The sequence below is a fragment of the Cetorhinus maximus genome, unplaced genomic scaffold (genome assembly GCF_964194155.1).
Source record: "Cetorhinus maximus unplaced genomic scaffold, sCetMax3.hap1.1 HAP1_SCAFFOLD_1018, whole genome shotgun sequence".
Classification (NCBI taxonomy): Eukaryota; Metazoa; Chordata; class Chondrichthyes; order Lamniformes; family Cetorhinidae; genus Cetorhinus; species Cetorhinus maximus.
Genome location: NW_027596960.1, coordinates 61,997 through 68,884, shown reverse-complemented (window position 1 = coordinate 68,884; position 6,888 = coordinate 61,997). Strand labels below are relative to the sequence as shown.

The 6,888-nt window shown below is 43.7% G+C and overlaps 1 non-coding gene across 1 annotated transcript; it reads right to left on the bottom strand.

Moving 5' to 3' along the window:
• Nucleotides 1–3,764: 3,764 nt before the first annotated feature.
• Nucleotides 3,765–3,838, bottom strand: trnai-aau (transfer RNA isoleucine (anticodon AAU)). The gene has a single exon. It is a non-coding gene; the product is annotated as a tRNA-Ile (tRNA).
• Between the last annotated feature and the right edge of the window lie 3,050 nt (nucleotides 3,839–6,888).

Sequence of the window (6,888 nt, the reverse complement as noted above, 5' to 3'; positions counted from 1 at the left end):
TTAAAAGACGGGAATCGGGCGGAAATGGAGACAGCACATTCCCTGGGAGACCGGATCCTCACTAAAAGACCGGGAGGGAGAGCGTCAGGAACAGAACAACTGTGACACTCCGCTCTGTTCACTGACTCTCCATCCCTCTCAGTGAACCCAGTGACAGGAATTATTGATATTAATGGTTCATGAACAGCAAATATCCTGCAGGGAATTATCCCAATTGGACGAGCTAAAGGGGCAAATGTCAGCCTTAAAGGGTCTCAGTCCTTGGCCACAGTCTGGGACATTTTGTTCAGCTTCTGATTGCAGTGAAATGTGAAAAGTCCCGCAGTGACATAATGTTCCAGAGATACAGATACAGTAACAATCCTAATATTGAACAATAATGGCTGACGCTGTATCCATTTTACACCTAATATCTCTGATATAACTACATGATATTAGGCAGACTGACAGGCTGTTGTCAGATGAACACTCAGTACTTGAACATCCTAAACATCGGCCAACTGTGAACCTGCCTCAGCTCATCTGCTGCTGAAACCCTCATCCATGTCTATGTTCACTCTCGGCTTGACTATTCCGGTGTTCACCTGGCCGGCCTCCCATCTTCCACCCCACACATACCTGTGCTCATCCAAAATTCTGCTGCCTGGAACTTCACCTGAAAACATGGGAAAAGTCCGCTACCCCGGAAGACGATGGAAACAAAGTCCACGCCAGGGCGGGAACCCGAGTGAACATTGTTAATGATCAGTTTGTTGATCACCCGTTTTTGCAGTTTGTTCAATTGCTGAGAAATGAACATTTGTGTTCCTGAGCAAAGCAAATTCTCCCAATAGATCAGCACAGAGACCGCTGTTGTGGTCACTGTAGCAGTTTTCACAGTGACATACTTTGCTTTAAAATTCTGGCCATGACAGTGACAATTGAAGATTGGAAATGGAGCTAAATTGCGAATGAGAAGTAAGGCGGCCACTTCAGTGCCAACTTATGACGGGTGTTTCAGCGCGAAATGACGGAGTGCCTGTTCAATTTATAGTTTGGTGCTGCCATAACAATGACAGTGTTGTAGAGGAATGAATGTGTAAAGACTTTGCTGAAAGTTTGATATTCTAATATATGAAGAACATGATCAGTAGATCTGCTGTTTCCAGACACCATATAGACAGATAAATTTGAAAAGGCCGCAGTTTCTTCTGGCGAGAATCATGATTGTCAATAGGTTCGCCGTAAGAAAGAGGGAAACGAGATCAGTGATAGCGAGAGCCAGATAAATATCACAGTATGTAGAGGGAATGTTCAGATGTGTTTCGACTGAGTATTATGCGCCTTGATTCTTCCCTGTCATACATGCAGTCACTTTTTCAAAGCATGAAAACAATATACGCTCAATATCCTTCCTGTACACTTCTTTGAGACAGTATCAAGGCAGCAGAGGGGCGGGGGTCACTCGGATTCTGTATCTGGAATGGTACCGAAGAACGACCCAAGGACCATCGACACTCAGTCCTTGCTGACTGACCGCGCACCAGCCGGACCATTGGAACTATCGTCTTTGTAAATTGAAAGCTTCAGGTTACCAGCGATCTGGAAGGGAATGAGTTTTCCCCAGAGCTGCGTCATTGTCCCGATGTTCACAAAGCTGATCAGCAACATCAACGCTCCCCTTCTGGATGTTCAAAATATTCCGCCGAAAGCAAACCTCAAGCTCAAAACCTTCTCGCCCTCAACAGGCTGATATCTTATCCAACCTCTCTTTTTCCATTTATATCATGAGATATGGATACGCCTCCACGACCAGTATAAGTTGCTCATCCGAAATTGCCTTGAGAAGGATTGCTAACTTTACAAAGTGAAAACACTTCAAACATTGAAGTAAAATTAGTTTTGAGATGTTGCCCTGTCCTCAGGATGATGCAAGTGAAGCTTGGAATTGGAACCTAATTGCGAATGAGAAGTAAAACGATCACAGTTTTTACGAATTATGACCGGTTCCTTAGCGGGAAGTGACCGAGTGCCTGTTGGATTTGAAATTTGGTAGTAAAAGCCGGGGAATTTGCAAGTGCAGGAAACTAAAAGATATTTCCACCTGGCTCTCAATCAGGGCTTTAGGCGATTGGAGCAAGTTGCGGAACCAGTAAATGGGAGAACAAATAACAGGCCGACGGCCCTCCGTGATTTACAAATCTATCCCAGTAACTGTCATACAGCAAAGCTACTAAACCGTGGGGAGAGCTCACAGTAATTTTGGGTTGGGTTTGCCCTCTGCTGGGTGTCTTCGTCACTAGAATGTCTGAGAGAGATTGGAATTACGACAAGTTAGACGGGAAAACATTGGCTTCTCAGGGACCTAGTTTATCCGTCGCTTACAAGTCGCTCAGCAATGAAGTAGACTTTGCGCGGTTCAGCATTTTACTTCGTTCCGGGCATGTTTGAGAATAATTAACAACACATTAGGAGTATATTGTGCTGCTTTTTTAAAATATATCTCGAAGCAGCAAATGTTTTTTTGGCCTCGCCAGCAGCTGACTGACTGTTGAGAAATTTGATAATGGATAGACTTTGCTGACAGATGCAGTATTTGCGTGAAATTGTTGTGAAGCGAGTTATTGTTGTCGTGTAGAGAGCTGTTGATAGCTTCAATGCAATCACTTTATGGTAGGCTAGTATGATTGGTTGCACTGACACTTGCAAATTGTCTCGAGGTAATTTGCCTGCAGCATTGCAGTGAACGGCAGGCATGGGCACAGTTAACAGCGATGTCACTGCTCGTCTGCAAGTGTTTCTCTGTACAGGAGAAAATATTTGTTGCCATGATGCTGACCGGTTTATTGCACAGAAGTGTGAAAAAGGACAGATTTGTCAGGACAAGAGGCAGAAATTTTCTAAATGCAAGAAGTGTGGAAGAGAAAAAGGCTCAACCTGCGATGCCGCAGGAGAACACGGTCCGATTCGAAATCCCATTCCGATGTGACAGTATAGGAATTACAACTGAACCTCGAAACAGTAGAAGGACTGCAACTGAACTGGAATAGGGACAGAATTACCACACATCTCCCATGTCCCATTGTTCAATGGGGATCGAACCCGTGAGCTTTAATGCTATTAGCATCATCCTCTAACCATTGGAGCTAACTGATCAAAAACAGAAAGTGCTGGAAAAACTCAGCAGGTCTGACAACATCTGTGGAGGGAATGACAGAGTTAACATATCGAGTCCGTATGACTCTGAAGAGGTTTTTCCAGCATTTTTTGTTTCTGTTTCAGATTTCCAGCATCCGCAGCATTTTGCCTTTATCTCGGAGCTAACTGGTCGCCAAGCAGCACGTTTCCTAGTTTGATCAAATGCTTTTCAAATTCAGTCTAGCAGTGAGTGGAGAATTCAGCATTCTTCCTTACCTGACTGATCCCGCACAGGCTGGAACTCTCGTATTTGCCCAGTCAAAGTTTCAGGTTACCAGGGAGCTGTAAGGATATATTTGCCCCAGAGATGCTGAGCAGAGCGTCGTTTGCAAGTGTTCCGTTGTGCAGTAGCAAAGCTTTGTTGTCTCGTCGCCAACAAATTTGTAGCACAGAATTGTTAAAAGAAGGACGGATTTGTCAGAACTAGAGGCAGAAATGTTCCAGAAGGAAGAAGCATGGATGGAAAAAAAACACAGCCTGCAACGCTGCAGCAGAACTTTTCGAAACGCTCTTTCCATGTGACAGCGGAGGAATAACAACTGAACCGGGTCCGGGCTTTAATTACTTCTAACTCGAATAAAATACGTTGGCCCGTACGGGGATCGAGCCCGCGACCTTGGCGTTATTAGCACCACGCTCTAACCATCTGAGCTAACCGGCCACCTGGTGAACTCGCCCTAGTATCTGGTTTTCAAACTCAACGGGCAGTGAGTGGAGGATTCCGCAATCTTCCTCGCTGATTGATCGCGCACAGGCTAGAAATCACGGATTTGCCCAGTTGAAAGTTCAGGTTAACAGCGAGCTGTGAGTGTATGTTTCTCCCAGAGCTGCTGAATGATCCGATCTTCACAAAGCTGTTCAGCTACAGATACCTTCTCCTTCTTGTCAATGATGAAAATAATCTGCTCAAAGCAAACCTTAAACTGCAAAATCTCCCGTCAATAGGCCGGTATCTATGCAAACTCTTTTCTATTTATTTCATGGGGTGTGGGCATGTCGCGCATGACCAGTGCAAGTTGCTCATTCACAATTGCCTTCGGAACGATGCTAAATTATATAAAATATATAAGCACTTCAAACACTGAAGTAAAAATAGTGTGGAAATGTTGCAGTATCTCTAGGATGTAGGAATTGAAGCGTGTGGATTTCATGGCGAATTGGAAGGAAGTTGCTCACAATCGGGCAAACTCACGGCGGGGGCTTCAACGAGAAATTACCGAGTGCCTGTTGAAATTTACATTTGATGCTATCATTCGCGGGAATTGCAATGTCAGGGAACAGAAATATATTTCCGCCTGGCTCTCAGTCGATGACTTGAGGCGATCAGAGCAAGTTGGGAAAGCGGTAAGTAACAGGCCAACTGCCGCTGTGATTGATGTATTTATCTGATTAACAGTCATACAGCAGCGCCGCTTCACAAGCCGCAGAACAACAGTTTTGGGGGAGCTCAATCTTGTTTTGCCTCCGGTTTACCCTCTTCTGGCTGTCTTCACAACGAAGCGTTCGGGATTGGTTGGAATTAGACGGGGGCGGCATTGATTTCTGAGCCCAGGAGGTTATGTGTCACCAATCAACGGCGTGTAGTTATAATGCAAAGGTTTCAAATCCGTTGCACTGTTTTGCTGCAAAGATCACTGGTATTTGTTTATCGGGCTGCATGGCAGAGCCAATGGAGAACTTACATTTAAAACTGCGCCCGAGCACCGACGTGAATCCTGAAAACATCAGCGTTAAGGGTATTTGGGAGATGGATTTGTACCAACCAGATTTCTCTCCTGAAAAACAAAAGCCACATGTATATTTAGCCGCGCTTTTCATGGCACATATTAACTATTTGGAAATATATAGGGGGAATCTTCATGAAGTTTTTAGGCAACGAGAAAACTGGCTGTGTTTGATAGTGTGGAGGTTTGATAGCAGGGAGATATCAATTGACTGGTTAGATGGTCAGAAAAATGCCAAATGGAATTCAACCCGGGGGAGAGCGATATAATGCAGCTGGGGAACTCAAACAGGTCGCAGGGAATACACAATTAATGAAGAGAGTATTGGGAGGTTTAGAGGAAGTGATGGACATTGGAGCGAATCTCCACAGATTCCCGAATGTTACATGAAAGGCCGATGAGGTGTTTAAGAAGTCAAGTAGAATCATTTCGTTTATTAGACGAGGCTTAAATATACTTGCAGGGAGGTTATGGTGGAGCTGTATGAATCATTAGTTAGGCCACAATTTGAGTACTGTGTGCAGTCCTGGTCACCTCATGGAAATTACCAAATTACAAATCGATGGTGGAGTTCCGGCATGATGAACGTGGTTATTCATTGGTTTCTGCTGCTAAAAATGGGAGCCAACGTTAGATAAAACTCGCCATCCCAGATTCAGCAGTGACCCTCATCAATATTCCATAACCCAAGCTCTGACCGGAGGGATATATAAACTTTGAACGCATCCACACAATTTAATTTTGAAGCCCGCTCAACTGAACAACACAGCAGAATCTTCTATGTATCTATTGCATTTCACAAACTCCCCACCCCTCCCCTTGCCAATTTCCTTGAAAGGAGCGTTCTATATCAACATTTAAAACGAAGTTTCACAAGGAGGTATTTAGGAAAATGACGAACTGTCTGGCCAAATGGGTAGATTTGAACGAGTGTTTGAAAGAAGAAGAGAGAGGTAAAGTGGGACAGAGCTTAAGGGAGGGAATTCCAGATGTCGCGAACGTGCAATAATTCTCGTAACATTATTGTGATTTATTGTAAAGGTAGGTAATAGTGGGATTTGATTAGTTTCTCTGAGTGTGTGTGGGATGTAATTGAATTGGAAACAGTTGGTCTGGAGTCTTTGACTCATCAACTGAATCAAGGTTTGAAATGCTAAATGGGAAAACATGGCTGAAGTCTTAGAATGTGAGGTGAGCAGAATTTGCAGTTTTAGGTATATCACAGTAGTTTTCATTTCAAAGAGATGGTTGGATGATGCACCTAGCCGAAGAAGGCAAGCAATCAGCATGTTTATTTTTCCAAATGTTCCTGATAATATTAGCACTATGATTAGCAATATGATTCATATTATGAGAAAGGTAAGTTTCAAAGACATATGGGAACAATGAGGTTTACATTAAAAAAGACAAACATTTATAAAGGAGAACGATGGCAGGGAAGGCATTCTAAGGTCGACGGGAAGTGCAAACAGCCTTCAGCATTTGTGCATTAAGCCTGCTGTCTACACAGACCGAAGCTTGGAATAGCCACTTTGAATACTTCTGCCCAGGGTATTGTGTCGACTTGCTGGGGTCTGTTTAAATATATTTGTTTTTACTGTTTCCTTAACGGGAGTGTAAGTGGAAGCGAGGTTAATTAGGGGTTTTAGGAGTTAATATACTAGCAATTTATAGACTTGTGCTGTGCTTGAAATCCTCTTACATGTATTACATGTTCGGCACACAACATCAGACAATTACCTGTAACCATTCGGTCATCACCTTCACGTCTTCAGCCATTTTCTAATCTCCCGGTCAACGCAGAAATTAAAGACGTGATTCATCAAATCCTGCAGCTCAGAAGGAGGCCTGTCGGCCCATCTACTCTGTGCCCGTTCTTGGAAAGAACTGTCAATTTTGTTCCACAATCAAGCTTCCCACGTTACCCTGTAAATTAGTTCCCTTTAAATTCAGATTGAATCTGATTCCACCAACCTTTCAGACAGTA